Genomic DNA, 19,868 nt, shown 5'->3' on the forward strand with positions numbered 1-19,868 from the left:
GAAGCAAAAACTTTTTTGCTATAAAAAGCGTCTTTTAGTGTGTGATGGCTGCCAATCATAAAAATCCGCTATAAAAAATGCTATAAAAGTAAATCAAACCCCCCTTCATCACCCCCTTAGTTAGGGAAAAATAATAAAATTAAAAAAATGTATATATTTCCATTTTCCCGTTAGGGCTAGGGTTAGGGTTAGGGCTAGGGTTAGAGTTAGGGTTAGGGCTAGGGTTAGGGTTAGGGTTGGGGCTAGGGTTGGAGCTAAAGTTAGGCTTAGGGTTGGGGCTAAAGTTAGGGTTAGGGTTGGGGCTAAAGTTAAGGTTAGGGTTTGGATTACATTTACGGTTGGGATTAGGGTTGGGATTAGAGTTAGAGGTGTATCAGGGTTAGGGGAGTGGTTAGGGTTACCGTTGGGATTAGGGTTAGGGGTGTGTTTGGATTAGGGTTTCAGTTAGAATTGGGGAATTTCCTCTATTTAGGCACATCAGGGGCTCTCCAAACGCAACATGGCGTCCGATCTCAATTCCAGCCAATTCTGCATTGAAAAAGTAAAACAGTGCTCCTTCCCTTCCGAGCTTTCCCGTGCGCCCAAACAGGGGTTTACCCTAACATATCGGGCATCAGCGTACTCAGGACAAATTGGACAACAACATTTGGGGTCCAAGTTCTCTTGTTACCCTTGGGAAAATATAAATTTGGGGGGCTAAAAATCATTTTTGTGGGAAAAAAAAGTTTTTTTATTTTCACGGCTCTGCGTTGTAAACTGTAGTGAAACACTTGGGGGTTCAAAGTTCTCACAACACATCTAGATAAGTTCCTTGGGAGGTCTAGTTTCCAATATGGGGTCACTTTTGGGGGTTTCTACTGTTTGGGTACATCAGGGGCTCTGCAAGTGCAACGTGACGCCTGCAGACCAATCCATCTAAGTCTGCATTCCAAATGGCGCTCCTTCCCTTCCGAGCTCTGCTATGCGCCCAAACAGTGGTTCCCCCCCACATATGGGGTATCAGCGTACTCAGGACAAATTGGACAACAACTTTTGTGTTCCAATTTATCCTGTTACCCTTGTGAAAATACAAAACTGGGGGCTAAAAAATCATTTTTGTGAAAAAAAAAAGAATTTTTATTTTCACGGCTCTGCGTTATAAACTGTAGTGAAACACTTGGGGGATCAAAGCTCTCAAAACACATCTAGATAAGTTCCTTAAGGGGTCTACTTTCCAAAATGGTGTCACTTGTGGGGGGTTTCAATGTTTAGGCATATCAGGGGCTCTCCAAACGCAACATGGCGTCCCATCTTAATTCCAGTCAATTTTGCATTGAAAAGTCAAATGGCGCTCCTTCCCTTCCGAGCTCTGCTATGCGACCAAACAGTGGTTTACCCCCACATATGGGGTATCGGCGTACTCAGGACAAATTGCACAACAACTTTTGTCATCCAATTTCTTCTCTTACCCTTGGGAAAATAAAAAATTGGGGGCGAAAAGATAATTTTTGTGAAAAAATATGATTCATTATTTTTACGGCTCTGCATTATAAACTTCTGTGAAGCACTTGGTGGGTCAAAGTGCTCACCACACATCTAGATAAGTTCCTTAGGGGGTCTACTTTCCAAAATGGTGTCACTTGTGGGGGGTTTCAATGTTTAGGCACATCAGGGGCTCTCCAAACGCAACATGGCATTCCATCTCAATTCCAGTCAATTTTGCATTGAAAAGTCAAATGGCGCTCCTTCCCTTCCGAGCTCTGCCATGCGCCCAAACAGTGGTTTACCCCCACATATGGGGTATCTGCGTACTCAGGACAAATTGCACAACAACTTTTGTCATCCAATTTCTTCTCTTACCCTTGGGAAAATAAAAAATTGAGGGCGAAAAGATATTTTTTGTGAAAAAATATGATTTTTTATTTTTACGGCTCTGCATTATAAACTTCTGTGAAGCACTTAGTGGGTAAAAGTGCTCACCACACTTCTAGATAAGTTCCTTAGGGGGTCTACTTTCCAAAATGGTGTCACTTGTGGGGGGTTTCAATGTTTAGGCACATCAGGGGCTCTCCAAACGCAACATGGCGTTCCATCTCAATTCCTGTCAATTTTGCATTGAAAAGTCAAATGGCGCTCCTTCCCTTCCGAGCTCTGCCATGCGCCCAAACAGTGGTTTACCCCCACATATGTGGTATCAGCGTACTCAGCACAAATTGTACAACAACTTTTGGGGTCCATTTTCTCCTGTTACCCTTGGTAAAATAAAACAAATTGGAGCTGAAATAAATTTTGTGTAAAAAAAAGTTAAATGTTAATTTTTATTTAAACATTCCAAAAATTCCTGTGAAACACCTGAAGGGTTAATAAACTTCTTGAATGTGGTTTTGAGCACCTTGAGGGGTGCAGGTTTTAGAATGGTGTCACACTTGGGTATTTTCTATCATATAGACCCCTCAAAATGACTTCAAATGAGATGTGGTCCCTAAAAAAAAATGGTGTTGTAAAAATGAGAAATTGCTGGTCAACTTTTAACCCTTATAACTCCCTAACAAAAAAAAAAATTTGGTTCCTAAATTGTGCTGATGTAAAGTAGACATGTGGGAAATGTTACCTATTAAGTATTTTGTGTGACATATGTCTGTGATTTAAGGGCATAAAAAGTCAAATTTGGAAAATTGTGAAATTTTCAAAATTTTCCCCAAATTTCCATTTTTTTCACAAATAAATGCAAGTTATATTGAAGAAATTTTACCACTATCAAGAAGTACAATATGTCATGAGAAAATAGTGTCAGAATCGCCAAGATCCCTTGAAGCATTCCAGAGTTATAACCTCATAAAGGGACAGTGGTCAGAATTGTAAAAATTGGCCCGGTCATTAACGTGCAAACCACCCTTGGGGGTAAAGGGGGTAAGACTAATTTGAACTGTATTCTAGAGTGAATAGCAAGTTCAGAATCCAGGTGGGAGGGGAAGAAGTGGCTGATAAGTGGAGAAGAATGCTTATTTGACTGACAAGATATATTTTACCGTTTCTTAATTTATCTTGCACTGCTGATTTAAGCAAAGTTTATTGAGAGTACAGGTCCATTTAAAATCAATTATCATTCTCAGTAATTTTTCTATAACATACAGTAATTTTTCAGGGCCAATGCTTGAAAAAATAGAATGACAGTTTTTTCCTGAAGTATTTCTTTACATTGAAGTCTTGTTCAGACATGGCTATCTTATATAACTTCAGATGTCATGCATATTTACTTCAGGTTTGCAATTTGCACAAATTTAAATAATCTATGACAGAACCTGGAAAAAATATTACCAGAAATCTACATGTGCACATATTTCATCTCATACTAGAATTTAAAGGGAATCTGTAATCTGGTTTTTGCTATGTAGTCTGACAGCAGCATAATGTAGGGGGTAAGGCATTGATTTCAGCAATGTGTCACTTGCTGGTCTGTGTGCTATTATATTGATACAATCACCATTTTCTCTTCTACAGATCAAGCACTGATCAGAATTAGAAATGAGCGAACCTTTCAAAGTTCGGTTCGGTTCGGTTTGGATTCAGCGAACAGCTGATATTCTCCAAACAATTCATCAAACAGTTCATGGAACACACCTGAACCCCATTGAATTCAATGCCAGGCAAACCAAACACCATACACAACACCTTTAGGGGGGACCAAAAAGCTGCCTAAACAGCTCAAGTTAGGGGTAGACACCAGGAAAAGTGGCATCAATTGACCCAGAGTACAAATAGTATAATTATACAGCACGAATGCATGGGGCAGGGCCTGAACCAGCATTTCTAGCTGAAATATTGATCATTAACAGGTGGATGAGTGACAGGTGTAGGCCTGCTGCTCTGAGAGGTCTGCCAAATGCAGGCAACACACATGAAGGAAAACCAATTTGGAGTCCAAACAGTTCCCAAAATTAGGGGCAGACACCGGGCACAGCCGGCAGCCTAATGCGGCGGTCCGCAGTGTCTCCCCTGGTGGCTATATTCTGCCACCCCCTGCATTGAGAGTCGGCTGTTCTCTGTGCCGATTGTCCAGGCTGTTAACCTGGATGATGTGCATTCCAATTGTGTGAGCAGCGCCACATACAAGTCTCTTATGTGCAGTCATATGCCAAGCAGCCACCCCCTCCATTAATTTGGTAGGCTGTGAGTGGCTGAATCATTGGTATTTCTGCACCTGTGTTGCCGCCATCTTAACCATATGGGTCCACTGCATTTGTTTGGAGGCCTAGGCAGGTAAGCATCTCTGCCTTTTTTGCTATTTTTCTGAATTTTTGGAGGATCTCTGAATCCTCTTTGTGTGCTAGTATTGACAAGTTGAAGAAAAAAAGGAGAACGACTCCAGAGACAACGTCATCTATAAGGTACCTGGATCTAAATGTTATTTGTGATACTAACTAACTCTCATGTCTTTATTTATGTTAGGAGTATTAAAGGGGTTGTCCAGGTTTGTGATGAGGCTGCAGTCATTCTTTGTCACTGCAGACTTCTGACTTCTCACAGTGCGCCCTGCACGCTCTCAGGATTCTCTTGTGCTGGCGATTTACATACATGCGGTCACATGCAGACTAGACATGTGTGGCCTCATTCAATGAAAATGAACTAAGCGAGGCCGGGTACATCTAGTCGGAATGTGGTCAGAAGTATACAAATTGCATGCTTGTGCTGACATGGCTGTCCACCGGCAAGGGAGAATCCTAAAAGTGTGCAGTGCATTAGTTGTGAGAATTCAGAAGCCTGTGCTGTCAGGATTCAGCTCTGCAGGTTACAGTAGTCATCACATGGACACTCCACTCACATGCGACTTTCATACTTATGGTCCTGTGACAACGAGCTTGTGTTCCTGCTTCTCTCAGTTTTTCACTGAATATTGAGAGCACTAGGGAGAGCGGCTCATCGGTACATGACTAAGTGTGCAAATCGCATATGTCCTTGCGGGGGGGGGGGTGCCAAAATGAATTCCTGCCCTGGGTGCCAGGAATACTTGATACACCTCTGCTTGGGTGGCACAAATATCAGCTTTGTCGACTACTATTTTTAGAAATATTTAAGGATAGTAACACAGGTAGTTGACTGACAGTAAGTGCAGGCCTGCTGATCTAGGAGCCCTACTGCTACTGCCAACACACATAAAGGAGACCCAAGTAGGAGTACAAGCACTTCCCAAAATTATTGCCACACACCACTAAAGTGTCATCAATTTCCCCAGAGTAGAAATAGTATAGTTGCACAGTTTTTTAAAAACTTCTATTTCTGTACAGCTGTACAGTCTACTTAACTCCCTTTTTTGGCAGCCGGACAGCGGTTTTATTATTATTTACTGTTAGAGCAACATTTATTCCATAGCGCTTTAAATGTGAAAAGAGGTATACATAATAAAAACAAAGACAATAATTTTAAACAATGCAAGTGACAGACTGTTACTGGAGAAGAGAGGACTCTGCCCGTGAGCACTCAAAGTCTACAAGGGCTGTTCTACCCTCACAATAGGTGAGGGTAGAACAGCTTGTGCAGTAGTATGATGGATAGTGTTGGTTGTAGACTTGTCGGAAGAGGTGATTCTTCAGGTTCCTTTTGATTGTTCCCATGATAGATGAGAGTATGATATGTTGAGGTACACAGTTCCAGAGTAGGGGGGATCTACAGGAGAAATCTAGTATGCGATTGTGGGAAGAAGAGATAAAAGGGAGTAGAGAAGGAGATCTTGTGATGATCAGAGGTTGCGTGCAGGTAAGTACTGGAAGACTAGGTAACAGATGTATGGAGAAGACAGGTTGTGAATAGTTTTGTATGACCAAGTTCGGGTGAACTTGGTCTCATAGCAGGAGTCTCATAGCAATGTGGAGCCAGTGCAGGGTTTGACAGAGGGAAGAAGCTGGGGAATAGCGGGGTGACAGATGGATTAGCCGGGCAGCAGGGTTTAGAATAGAATTGATGGATGCGAGAGTGTTAGAAGGTAGGCCATAGAGCAAGAAGTTGCAACTAGCGAGGCAGGAGATGATGAGGGTGCGCACTAGTGTTTTTACAGATTCATGTTTGAGGAATGTGCAGATATGGGAGATATTTTTAAGTTGTAGTCGCCAGGAAGTGGAAAGGGCTTGGATCTCCGATTTGAAGAAAAGAGCAGAGTGAAGCTTGCGGGTCTGGGGACAGTGGGCAGTCATTTAATTTGTTGGGTAGGTCAGTTGAGGGGAGTTGAATGAGATGGTGGAAGGATGAAGAATTCAGCTTTATCCATTGTTAAGTTTTAGAAATTTAGCAGAGAAGAAATATGAAATAGTGGACAGACATTGTGGGATTCTGATTCGTAAGGAGGTGATATCAGGTCCAGAAAGTTAGATCTCTGCATCATTAGCATAGAGGTGATTGTGAAAGCCGTGAGACCCCATGAGCTGTCCCAGGCCAAAGTTGTAGATGAAGAGCAGTAAGGGTCCTAGAACTGAACTTTGGAGGACAACAACAGATAGTGGGTGAAATAAGGAGGTGGTGTGTGAGTTGGAGACCCTGACTGTCTGGTCTGTTAGGTATGAGGAGATCTAAGATAGGGCCAACTCTGTGATGCCAAGAGATGAGAGAGTCTGTAGTAAGAGGGAATGGTCCACTGTGTTGACACAGAGGATGGGTCAAGAGAGGGCTTTTTGAAGATGGGTGTGATCGAGGTATCTTTGAAGCATGAGGGGAAGGCAACAGTTGTTAATGACAAGATGAAGAGGTGAGTAATGGCTGTGATGAAGACTATGGCAAGGTTTGGAATGAGGTGGGATGGGTCAAGTACACAGGTGGTGAGATGTGATTTGGAGAGTAAAGAGGAAAGTTGATTTTCTGTGATGGTGGAGAAGTTGGTTTTGGAGGAGGAGAGTTGAGTATTTATGAGGGGCTGTGGGGACTTTAGGCAAAAGCTTTGCCTTATGTTATCAATCTTCTGCATGAAGAATGGGTCGCAGTCTTTAGCTGAGATGAGTGGAGAGGGAGGGGGAGCTGGAGATGAAGGAGAGAACTGAAAGTACTGAATAGCTGTTTAGGATTGTGAGATAGGGATGATATGAGAGATGAGAAATAGGTTTGTTTTGCTGCAGAGAGTAATTGCGCATCATTTTTGACAACTTCTGTTACTGGACAGGCTACTCGACTGTCTTTCTTTGGCAGCCGCACAGCGGTACGCCTTGTACATAAGGGCCAGAAAGAGCATGTGCTCCAGTGTAAATTTCCAAAAATTAGAGGCAGACACCACCATAGTGGCATCAATTTCAATAGCGTAGAACTACTATAATGGGGACCGACACCTACTATTTCTTCTAATGAAATTGATGCCACTTCAGTGGTGTCAGGCCCTATTTTAAAAAAAAAAATTAAGACTCCTGATTGGGTCTACATCTGCTGGATTGGCTGTAATGGAAGAGATGTCACTCCCCCCATACTATTTCTACTCTGGTGAAATTGATGCCACTTTGATGGTGTCTGCCACTAATTTTTGGAAAGGTGGAGAGTCCTGACTGGGTCTCTCCAGCCATCTTTTAGGTTGGCGCTAGTGGAAGAGATGTCGCTAAGTACCGGGAGACGAGGTCACAGATGTATGGAGGAGACAGGTTGTGGATGGCTTTATACGTCATGGTTAGGGTTTTGTACTGGAGTCTCTGGGCAATGGGGAGCCAGTGAAGGGATTGACAGAGGGGAGAGGCAGGGGAATAGCGGGGGGACAGGTGGATTAGTCGGGCAGCAGAGTTTAGAATAGATTGGAGGGGTGCGAGAGTGTTCGAGGGGAGGCCACAGAGCAGGAGGTTGCAGTAGTCAAGGCGAGAGATGATGAGGGCATGGACTAAGGTTTTTGCAGATTCTTGGTTGAGGAATGAACGGATTCGTGAAATATTTTTGAGTTGAAGTCGGCAGGAAGTGGAAAGGGCTTGGATATGTGGTTTGAAGGAGAGATCAGCGTCAAGGATTACCCCGAGGCAGCGAGCTTGTGGGACTGGGGAGAGTGGGCAGCCATTTACTGTAATGGTTAGGTTCGTTGGGGGGGTCGCGTGAGATGGGGGAAAGATGATGAGTTCTGTTTTGTCCATGTTAAGTTTCAGAAATCTAGCGGAGAAGAAAGATGAAATAGTGGACAGACATTGAGGGATTCTGGTTAGTAGGGAGGTGATATCTGGTCCAGAGATGTAGATCTGTGTGTCATCAGCATAGAGGTGATACTGGAAGCCATGAGATTCTATGAGCTGTCCCAGGCCAAAGGTGTAAATGGAGAAGAGCAGGGGCCCAAGGACTGAACCTTGTGGGACTCCGACAGATAGGGGGCGAGGTGAGGAGGTGGTGTGTGAGTGGGAGACGCTGAATGTCCGGTCTGTTAGGTATGATGAGATCCAGGATAGGGCCAAGTCTGTGATGCCAAGGGATGAGAGGATCTGTAATAATAGGGAATGGTCCACTGTGTCAAAGGCAGCCGACAGGTCAAGGAGGAGGAGAACAGAGTAGTGTCGCTTGCTCTTGGCGGTTAAGAGGTCGTTGGTGACCTTAGTTAGGGCAGTATCAGTGGAATGGTGTGACCGGAAGCCAGATTGTAAGCGGTCAAAGAGGGAGCAAGAAGAGAGATGGGAGGACAGTTCAAGGTAGACGTGTTGTTCCAGTAGTTTGGAGGCATAAGGGAGAAGTGATATAGCGCGATAGCTAGATACAGAGGATGGGTCAAGAGAGGGCTTTTTGAGGATAGGTGTGATGGAGGCATGTTTAAAGCTTGAGGGGAAAACACCAGTTGTTAGTGATAGGTTGAAGAGATGGGTTAGGGTTGGGATGAAGACTGTGGTGAGGTTTGGGATGAGGTGGGATGGGAGCGGGTCAAGCGCACAGGTGGTGAGATGCGATCTTGAGAGTAGAGTGGAGAGTTGATCTGTAATGGTGGAGAAGTTGGTTTTGGAGGTGGAGAAGTTGGTTTTGGAGGTGGAGGGCAGGGAAGTCGGGAGGAAGGGCTCTGGGGCTTGTTGACCAAAACTGTCTCTGATGCTATCAATCTTCTGCTTGAAGAATGAGGCAAAGTCTTCAGCGGAGATAAGTGGGGAGGGAGGAGGTGCTGGGGGACGGAGGAGAGAATTGAAGGTGTTAAATAACTGTTTAGGGTTGTGAGACAGGGAGGATATGAGAGATGAGAAGTAGGTTTGTTTAGCTGTGGCGAGTGTGGTCTTGAAAGTAGTGAGGGACTGTTTGAATGCGATAAAGTGGTCGTTGGAGTGGGATCTTTTCCATCTGCGCTCAGCAGCTCTGGAAGCTCGCCTCAGTTCAGGCTGGTGTGCCAGGGCTGTCTGCTGATTTTGCAAGCTTTGGTATGTGTAAGTGGGGCAGCAGATTCCAAAGCTACAGCTATTGTGGTGTTATATAGAGCGGCAGCGTCATCCGCATTGTGTATGGAACTTATGTCTGTGAGAGGGAGGAGGGATTCCGAGAATGAATGTAGGTCAAGATGTTTGAGATTTCTGCGAGGATGTGAAAGTTTGTGGGGTGGGGATTGTAGACATGGAGTGGAGAGAGATGAGAATGTGAGAAGGTTGTGGTCAGAGAGTGGAAGAGGTGAGTTAGAGAGGTTAGATAGGGAGCAGAGGCGGGTGAAGATGAGGTCCAGTGTGTGACCATCTTTGTGAGTGGCTGCAGAAGACCATTGAGTGAGGCCAAAGGAGGAAGTGAGAGATAGAAGTTTAGTGGCAGCTGAGAGGGAAGTGTCAATGGGGATGTTGAAATCGCCCATGATGATAGTGGGGATGTCCGCAGAAAGGAAATGAAGTAGCCAGGTGGTGAAGTGGTCAAAGAAGGTGGTGGCTGGCCCTGGGGGGTGGTAAATGGCAGCCAGTTGGAGGTTGGAGGGGGAGTAGATGCGCACAGAGTGCACCTCAAAAGAAGGGAGGGTAACAGAGGGTGGCAGTGGGATTGGGGTGAAGGAGCAGTTATCTGACAGGAGAAAACCAACTCCTCCGCCATGCTTGCTGCTGGGGCGGGATGTGTGAGAAAGGTGGAAGCCACCGTAAGAGAGTGCAGCAGGGGAGGCTGTGTCAGAAGGGGTGAGCCAGGTTTCGGTGATGGTGAGGAAGGAAAGTTTTGGTAGTAACAAAAAGATCATGGATGTAGGAAAGCTTGTTACAGACAGAGCGAGCGTTCCACAGAGCTCCTGTTAGTGGGACTGGGGAAGCGGGGGCTGGGCGAATGGGTATAAGGTTAGAGAGGTTACGGAAGTTTGTGATGGAGCGTGGGTGGGAGGTAGAAATGACTGTGGGAATATGGTGAGGAGGACCAGGATTTGGAGAGATATCACCAGCAGTGAGAAGGAGCAGAGATAGTGTTAGCAGGTGGGAGCAGGAGAGGGCATGAGGGGGCTGCCTGTGCTTTGAGACAGAGGATTGTATGGTAAGGAACAGTTCTGAGGAGGAGGTGAGATGGATGGGGAGGATTGAAGAGGAGATGAACAGTTCCTTACTTGGAGTGGGGATTGGGGGAGGTAGCAGAAAGTGAAAGATTATAGGGGTGAAAGAGAAAACAAACAGAAACATTGTTTGCAGTGACTGACCAGTTCCCTTCAGTTCCCTTCAGGTTCAATTCAGGTTTTAATTCTAATGTAATCCACACTTTTAGAACACACTTCTAGAAATCACACTGCAGACTAAGTCATGCAGACTTGTGCTATGCAATATATGGAAAACTAAGTGCGTTCATGTGTGAGGCAGAGAGGAGTGGTCTCTGCTCTTCTTGGTCAGAGAATTAAGGGTGGACCAGATGCATACAATCAAGCCTAAGTAAACAAGGTCATAAATATCACAGGGTAAGTTGGGGTTAGCTGAAAGGCATACAATGTGAAAGCAAGGAGCAGGGGGAAGTCTATGTGCAAAGCTGGGTGATGTACTATATGCACTTCATAGCAGGAGAGCTGGGTGGATGAACATACCATGTGGATGCTAGGAGCAGAGGAAAGTCTATGTGCAAAGCTGGGTGATGTACTATATGCACTTCATAGCAGGAGAGCTGGGTGGATGAACATACCATGTGGATGCTAGGAGCAGAGGAAAGTCTATGTGCAAAGCTGGGTGATGTACTATATGCACTTCATAGCAGGAGAGCTGGGTGGATGAACATACCATGTGGATGCTAGGAGCAGAGGAAAGTCTATGTGCAAAGCTGGGTGATGTACTATATGCACTTCATAGCAGGAGAGCTGGGTGGATGAACATACCATGTGGATGCTAGGAGCAGAGGAAAGTCTATGTGCAAAGCTGGGTGATGTACTATATGCACTTCATAGGAGGAGAGCTGGGTGGATGAACATACCATGTGGATGCTAGGAGCAGAGGAAAGTCTATGTGCAAAGCTGGGTGATGTACTATATGCACTTCATAGCAGGAGAGCTGGGTGGATGAACATACCTGTTGGAAGAATAGAGATGCTTGTTAGAGTGCGATGGTGGTAGGTAGCAGGGCACAGTCTGTATACATCTTTCAGGTTTTAATTCTAATGTAATCCACACTTTTAGAACACACTTCTAGAAATCACACTGCAGACTAAGTCATGCAGACTTGTGCTATGCAATATATGGAAAACTAAGTGCGTTCAGGTGATATGGGGTATATGGGGATCATGTTGCAGATAGTGCAGCAAGATGGCACTCATATGTTGGGCTCTTACATGAGGTCCAAGCCCATGATATGTTGGTGGCTGGGAAACACTGATGCTTGTTTCCTATGTCCCCTCCCGCCAACCACAAACAACAGAAAGGGGATGATTATCCTCTTCATCTCCTGACAATTGCTCGCCAATCACCTCTTCCTCCTCTATTTGTTCCTTGACTCTTGCACCTTCACTAACAGTTTGTCTGGTATCACCAACCCCCCTCGATCACAGTAATCCACCCTCTCATGGCACCAGCCTGTGTGACGACAGTCTGGAACTCTAAGAAAATGTTATTCCTTCTGCATACTCATCTGCTCCCTCCTCTTCCTCTCGGACCACTACCTCCTCCTGCAGGCTATTCAAAGTCTGCTCCAGCATGTAGATGACCAGAATATTGATGTGATGACAGCATCATCAGCGCTAATCATCTTAGTAGCCATTTCAAAACTGTGCAGAAGGGTGCAGAGGTCCTTAATCTGTGCCCACTTCTTAAATGTGATATGTGCCACATCCATACTGTGTTGGCCCAGGCTATATGACATGACACACTGCATCAGAGCTGGTTCCTGCTGCCACAGTCGCTCCAACATGTGCAGAGTGAAATTCCACCATGTCGGTACATTGCATATCAACCTATTAACTGGCATGGACAAAGACCTCTGTATTGATGTAAGTCGATGATCTGAGGGGTGCGCACTGCAGAAGCGAGCACACAGCTTCCATGATTTCTGCAGTAGCTCACCCAGGGCAGGATAGCGGTTGAGAAATTGCTGTACCACCAGGTTGAGGATGTGAGCCATGCAAGGTACGTGTGTATGCTTGCCTTAGCGTAAGGCCGCCACCAGGTTTGCACCGCTATCAGACATGGCGTTCCTTGGATCCAGGTTCAGCGGAGACAGTCAATGCTCAAACTCAGCCTGGAGAGCTGTCCACAACTCTTCAGCTGTATGACTGCAATCTTCAAGGCATATCAATTTTAAAGATATTTTTGAATAAACAAATTTGGCAATTTTATCCCAGGAGCTGGAGGTGAACTTTTTTCTTCATTATGCATATCAATTTTAACAGAGCCTTGGCTGCGCAGTATGGAGGTGGTGAGGATTGGCTCTGCACTGTTGGAACGCATGTTTCATTAAAGCAGATATTGAGGGGGCAGGCGGAGGCCCTAGAGGAGGAGGCAGAAGCAGTGAAAGAAGTGTGAAATACAAAGGTTTGTCCTGCAAGCTGTAATGCCTGCTGCAGCGCAGTAGCACACAATTTCCACCAGGGGGTGCGGGTGAAGGAAAACAGGTACACTCACAGTGAAATCACAGAGCAGCAGGCAGGAGCCACTAGGTGGTGAGAGAGTAGTCAGAAAAAGCCAGGACAGCAACAGAGAGGGAACGAAGTACCAAAGGTCACAGCAATACTCGTGGCCAGAAAAAAGCCAAAGAATTCAGAGCCGATCGGGAGCAGGAAAGCCAGAGACACAAGACAGTCAAACAGGTCAGGGGACAAGCCGAGTCAAATAACAAAGGGTCACAACACGAAGAGCGAGTACCACAACGGGCGAAGTCACAGGGGAACACAGGAACAGGACCTAGGTAAATGGGCAGAGGACAAATCAGGGTATAATGGGGCCAGCTGTTTAAGCCAGAGACAGGAACTATAACTAACACTGCTTGCAGGTAACAGTGGACTGAAATAGCCAGACAGATTCCAAAACGAGGCAGAGAAGATTAACCCCCGCATGACCATCCCGGGGAGAGAATAATCAAAAACAAACCCCAGACTGGATCATGGCACAATCCTTAGGGATTCCAAGACTTGTGGAGCAGCTCTTACCCCGCCTGTCCCCACAGGCACCAGAGTCACCCAGTGCCTAGTCAGCGAGATGTATTGCCCTTAGCCATGCTTACTCATCCATGTCTCTGTGGTGAAATGCACCCTGGCAGATATAGATTTAGTCAAGGAGCATGTGATGTTGTCTGTGACATGCTGGTGTAGTGCAGACACAGCTTTTTTAGAAAAGTAATAGCGACTGGGCAACTGGTACTCGGGAACTGGAGATGGTGGAGTTTAATATCTTAACTTTGTCATGTGTAGGTGGAAGCAATCTTTTATGTGACCACAACTGTGGGACCAAGGGCTGGCTGTAATGCTGATAGATTGCAGAGTACGGTGAACCGTAGAAACTGCTGGACCATGAGTGAGGTGCAGGTGAAGATGTTATGGTGGATTGATAAAGTTGTGGTGTGATCGTTCTCTGAGATCGGTCAAAACAAAAACAGCAGGCATGTCCGCTTCCATTACAGCTGATGATGGGTTCTGACAGTTTGACTGGAGCGGGTAAAGAACCGAAGGTTCTGCGGTTGAAGACCTGCATGACTATACTTGGCACGGTAACAGAGGAGGAGGAAGAAGCAGCAGATGTGGTTGATGGGGCGGCTGATGGTTTTTGAAGTCCGCTGGTCCGCATTTTTTCGCAGTGGGATTGCCAGAGTAACACATGTTGATTGCACATGTGAAGTGTATGTAGTAGTCAAATTATTGCACTTTTTCCCTCTACTCAATTTTTTTTGCAAAGATGGCAGATAACGTGAGTTTGTTCATCCTTTGCAGTGTCAAAAAAGGCCCAGGCTAGGCAACCTTTGCCCCCCTGTGAGCTGCAGACCTGCCAACACTCCTGGCCACAACAGTGTGGCTGAGGATGTAGTGCTCATCGTGGTTGCATCATTCCATGTCTATGCCTAAGGGCGCAACGCAACCTTCTCATCTTCCACCTCCTCCATCTCCTCAGATGACCAACTCAGCTGCATGCCTCTGTGTTCACACCAAGTGGGATCTACAACATCATCATCATGCTTGGTGTTATCCCATTCCTCACCCTGACAGTCACCCTCCTCCTCCTCCTGCCCTGACAGCACAGTAAGTCCGTGTGAGCCTCAGATATCGGAGTCTCATCAGGATCACCTCACCCCCTGAGGGTTAACATCTGGTGACGAGGGTCAGGATGCTGCTCGGACCCTACTTCGTCCGGCTCCTTACCCAAGCTAAAAAAATTTGGACATCGTTGCAGATGATCTCCTCCTTTTGAATCTGTGACGCTCTGAAGTTCACTTCTGATACCTATGGCATAGACTATGTGAACTTGCAAAAAGGCTATGTGGCACTCTGCGTTTCAGGGTGCACAAATAGGAATCCACTCCATTAGGTACAATAAGAAAAAATGTGGTTCTCCAGATGATGATGCAAGAAAGTTTATTATAAAATATATAGAATTCTGTTGCAAAAAATATAATTTTGTTTTGGCCCAACGGCCTTCCTCAGAACTACAAAAGAGATATATTACAATAAGTATTCTGCAATGAATAAATTAAATACAAAAGCAAAATAGTAGTAACCATTTAAAGCAACATGACCCAAAATTAAATAATAAAAATATATACCGGTATATTATAAGGCAAATCACATGTCTGAAATGCTGGAAATGACTGGGTCATAAGAATATGTCACCATATGGTGCCATCTTGTGGGATCTGGACATAAACATGCAAATATATAAAATAGGATATGCAATTGATGTCAACTAATAAGTGTATAATATTAATGTATTAAAATTATAAAATGGGAGAATATATTCTAACTATCAAAATAGTAGAATATCAGAAGACAATTCAGGAAATAGTTCATAGTAAACAGTTAGTGTCAGTAACACACCACAGCTTCAGTGTGGTATAGTATGCTTTAACCCCTTAGTGACAGCCAATTTGGTACTTAATGACCAAGCCAATTTTTATAATTCTGACCACTGTCACTTTATGAAGTTATAGCTCTGGAACACTCCAACGTATCCCACTGATACTGAGAACGTTTTTTTTGTGACATATTGTACTTCATGTTAGTGGTAAAATTTCATTGATATAACTTGCGTTTATTTATGAAAAAAATGAAAATTTTTCAATTTTCAAAGTTTTAATTTTTGTACCCTTAAAAACCCCTTCATGACCTTGGGATTTTCCGTTTTTCTGTGTTCGTTTTTCACTCCCCTCCTTCCCAGAGCCGTAACTTTTTTATTTTTCCATAAATTTGGCCATGTGAGGGCTTATTTTTTGCGGGACGAGTTGTACTTTTGAACGACATCATTGGTTTTACCATGTCGTGTACTAGAAAACGGGAAAAAAATTCCAAGTGCGGTGAAATTGCAAAAAAAGTGCAATCCCACACTTGTTTTTTGCTTGGCTTTTTTGCTAGGTTCACTAAATGCTAAAACTGACCAGCGATTATGATTCTTCAGGTCAGTATGAGTTCATAGACATCTAACATGACTAGGTTATTTTTTATCTAAGTGCTGAAAAAAATTCCAAACTTTGCTAAAAAAAACAAAACAAATTGTGCCATTTTCCGATACTCGTAGCGTCTCCATTTTTCATGATCTGGGGTCGGTTGAGAGCTTATTTTTTGCATGCCGAGCTGGCGTTTTTAATGATAGAATTTTGGTGCAGATATGTTCTTTTGATCGCCCCTTATTGCATTTTAATGCAATGTCGCGGCAACCAAAAAAACGTAATTCTGGCGTTTTGAATTTTTTTATCGCTACGCCGTTTAGCGATAAGGTTAATGCTTTTTCTTTATTGATAGATCGCGCGATTCTGAACGCGGTGATACCAAATATGTGTAGGTTTGATTTTTTTTTTATTGATTTATTTTGATTGGGGCGAAAGGGGGGGTGATTTAAACCTTTATATTTTTTTTAATTTTTTCACATTTTTTTTTACTTTATTTTTTTACTTTTGCCATGCTTCAATAGCCTCCATAGGAGGCTAGAAGCTGGCACAACGCGATCGGCTCTGCTACATAGCAGCAATCTGATGTTCGCTGCTATGTAGCAGAAATGCAGGTGTGCTGTGAGCGCCGACTGTTGTGTATCCGCTTTTTGGGCTCCCCTGGTGGTTGCTGGTAGTACTGGTGACTTGTTTGCACTTTGCTGCTTCTGTTCACCTGCTTCCATCAGTGTTTGGGAGTTTCCTATTTAGCCTTGCTCTCCAGTCATTTCCTTGCCGGTCATCATTGTAACCAGAGCCTTCGGTTGCATGTTCCTGCTACTAGTCTGCTGATCAGCTAAGTGGACTTTGTCCTTTTGTTTTGTACCTTTTGTCCAGTTTGCAGTTTTTGTAATTCTCTGTAGCTGGAAGCTCTTGCGGGCTGAAATTGCCACTCCTGTGTCATGAGTTGACACAGGAGTCTTAAAGTAATTTCAGGATGGTTTTTGAAAGGGTTTTCAGTTGACCGTGAAGTCCTCTTTTGTATCCTTCTGCTATCTAGTAAGTGGACCTCTCTTTGCTAAATCTACTTTCATACTGTGTATGTCTTTTCCTCTTAATTCACCATTATTACATGTGGGGGGCTGCTATCATCTTTTGGGGTATTTCCCTAGAGGTAAGCCAGGTCTGTTTCTTCCTCTACCAGGCGTAGTTAGTCCTCCGGCTGGCGCGTGGCATATAGGAAGCCGTAGGTATGCTCCCTGGCTACTGTTAGTTGTGTGGTAGATTTAGCTCACGGTCAACTCGAGTTTCCATCACCTGAGAGCTCGTTCGTTACTTATATGTTTCTTACGTTCCCTTGCCATTGGGAACCATGAAAGTATGACCGGCCTGTGTTAAACTTATTGGCAGAAGAAAGGAGAGAAAAAAGAAGTCTGTAAATTTTTTTTTTTTTTTTTCCCTTTTTCCGCTATGCTTGCTCCATAGTTGGACCAGTTGTATTTCAGCTTTAATTACAGCCTTTGCCTTTCTCTCCTTATAATCCTTGAATGGCTCTGAGCTCACCTGTTTAAAGATGGATCCTCAGAGTTTGGCTGCAGGTTTAAATAATCTTGCTACGAAGGTTCAAAATTTACAAGATTTTGTTATACATGCTCCTATTTCTGAACCTAAAATCCCTACACCAGAGGTGTTTTCCGGAGATAGATCTCGGTTTTTGAATTTCAAATATAATTGTAAATTATTCCTTTCTCTCAGACCTCACTCCTCAGGAGATCCTGTCCAGCAGGTTAAGATTGTAATCTCTTTGCTGCGAGGTGACCCTCAAAATTGGGCATTTTCATTGGCACCAGGGGATCCTGCGTTGCTCAATGTGGATGCGTTTTTCCTGGCTTTAGGGTTGCTTTATGAGGAACCTAATTTGGAGATTCAAGCTGAAAAAGCTTTGATAGCCCTATCTCAAGGGCAAGATGAAGCGGAGATATACTGCCAAAAATTTCGTAGGTGGTCTGTGCTTACTCAGTGGAATGAGTGCGCCTTAGCGGCAAATTTCAGAGAGGGCCTTTCTGATGCCGTTAAAGATGTTATGGTCGGGTTCCCGGCGCCTACAGGTCTGAATGAGTCCATGACAATGGCAATTCAGATTGATCGGCGTTTGCGGGAGCGCAAACCCGTGCACCATTTGGCGGTATCTTCTGAAGAGACGCCAGAGAAAATGCAATGTGACAGAGTTATGTCCAGAAGCGAGCGGCAGAATTATAGGCGTAAAAATGGGTTATGCTTCTATTGTGGTGATTCTGCTCATGTGATATCGGCATGCTCTAAGCGTACTAGGAAGGTTGACAAGTCCATTTCAATTGGCACTTTACAGTCCAAATTTATTTTGTCTGTAACCTTGATTTGTTCATTATCAGTGATTACCGTGGATGCCTATGTGGACTCTGGCGCCGCTCTGAGTCTTATGGACTGGTCCTTTGCCAGGCGCTGTGGGTTTGATTTAGAGCCTCTGGAAGTCCCTATACCTCTGAAGGGTATTGATTCTGCACCTTTGGCTTGTAATAAACCACAGTTCTGGACGCAAGTGACTATGCGTATGACTCCAGATCATCAGGAGGTGATTCGCTTCCTTGTGTTGTACAATTTACATGATGTTTTGGTGCTTGGATTACCATGGTTACAGTCTCATAACCCAGTCCTTGACTGGAAGGCTATGTCTGTGTTAAGCTGGGGATGTCGGGGGGCTCATGGGGACACTCCTATGGTGTCCATTTCGTCATCTATTCCATCTGAGATTCCGGCATTTTTGTCTGATTATCGTGATATTTTTGAAGAGCCTAAGATTGGTTCACTCCCTCCTCACAGGGATTGTGATTGCGCCATAGATCTGATTCCTGGCAGTAAATTTCCAAAGGGTCGTTTGTTTAACCTATCTGTACCTGAACATGCTGCTATGCGCGAGTATATTAAGGAGTCCCTGGAAAAGGGACATATTCGTCCTTCTTCATCACCTTTAGGAGCCGGTTTTTTCTTTGTCTCTAAAAAGGATGGCTCTTTGAGGCCTTGTATTGATTATCGTCTCCTGAATAAAATTACAGTCAAATATCAGTATCCGTTGCCTTTGCTGACTGATTTGTTTGCTCGCATAAGGGGGGCTAAGTGGTTCTCTAAGATTGATCTTCGTGGGGCGTATAATTTGGTGCGAATTAAGCAGGGGGATGAGTGGAAGACCGCATTTAATACGCCTGAGGGCCATTTTGAGTATTTGGTAATGCCTTTCGGCCTTTCTAATGCACCTTCTGTCTTTCAGTCCTTAATGCATGATATTTTCCGTGAATATTTGGATAAATTTATGATTGTGTACTTGGATGATATTTTGATTTTTTCTGATGACTGGGAGTCTCATGTTCAGCAGGTCAGGAGGGTTTTTCAGGTTTTGCGGGAGAATTCTTTGTGTGTAAAGGGTTCAAAGTGTGTTTTTGGGGTTCAAAAAATTTCATTTTTGGGGTATATTTTTTCCCCTTCTTCTTTTGAGATGGACCCTGTCAAGGTTCGGGCTATTTACGACTGGACGCAGCCTACTTCTCTGAAGAGTCTCCAGAAATTCTTGGGCTTTGCTAATTTTTATCGTCGATTTATAGCTGGTTTTTCTGGCGTTGCTAAACCTCTGACGGATTTGACTAAAAAGGGTGCTGATGTTGCCAATTGGTCCCCTGCTGCCGTGGAGGCCTTTCGGGAGCTTAAGCGCCGCTTTTTGTCTGCCCCTGTGTTGCGCCAGCCTGATGTTTCTCTTCCCTTTCAGGTTGAGGTCGATGCTTCCGAGATCGGAGCGGGGGCGGTTTTGTCGCAGAAAAGTTCCGACTGCTCAGTGATGAGACCTTGTGCGTTCTTTTCGCGAAAATTTTCAGCCGCCGAGCGACACTATGATGTTGGTAATCGGGAGCTTTTGGCCATGAAGTGGGCATTTGAGGAGTGGCGTCATTGGCTTGA

This window comes from Ranitomeya variabilis, chromosome 1 (genome assembly GCF_051348905.1).
Source record: "Ranitomeya variabilis isolate aRanVar5 chromosome 1, aRanVar5.hap1, whole genome shotgun sequence".
NCBI lineage: Eukaryota > Metazoa > Chordata > Amphibia > Anura > Dendrobatidae > Ranitomeya > Ranitomeya variabilis.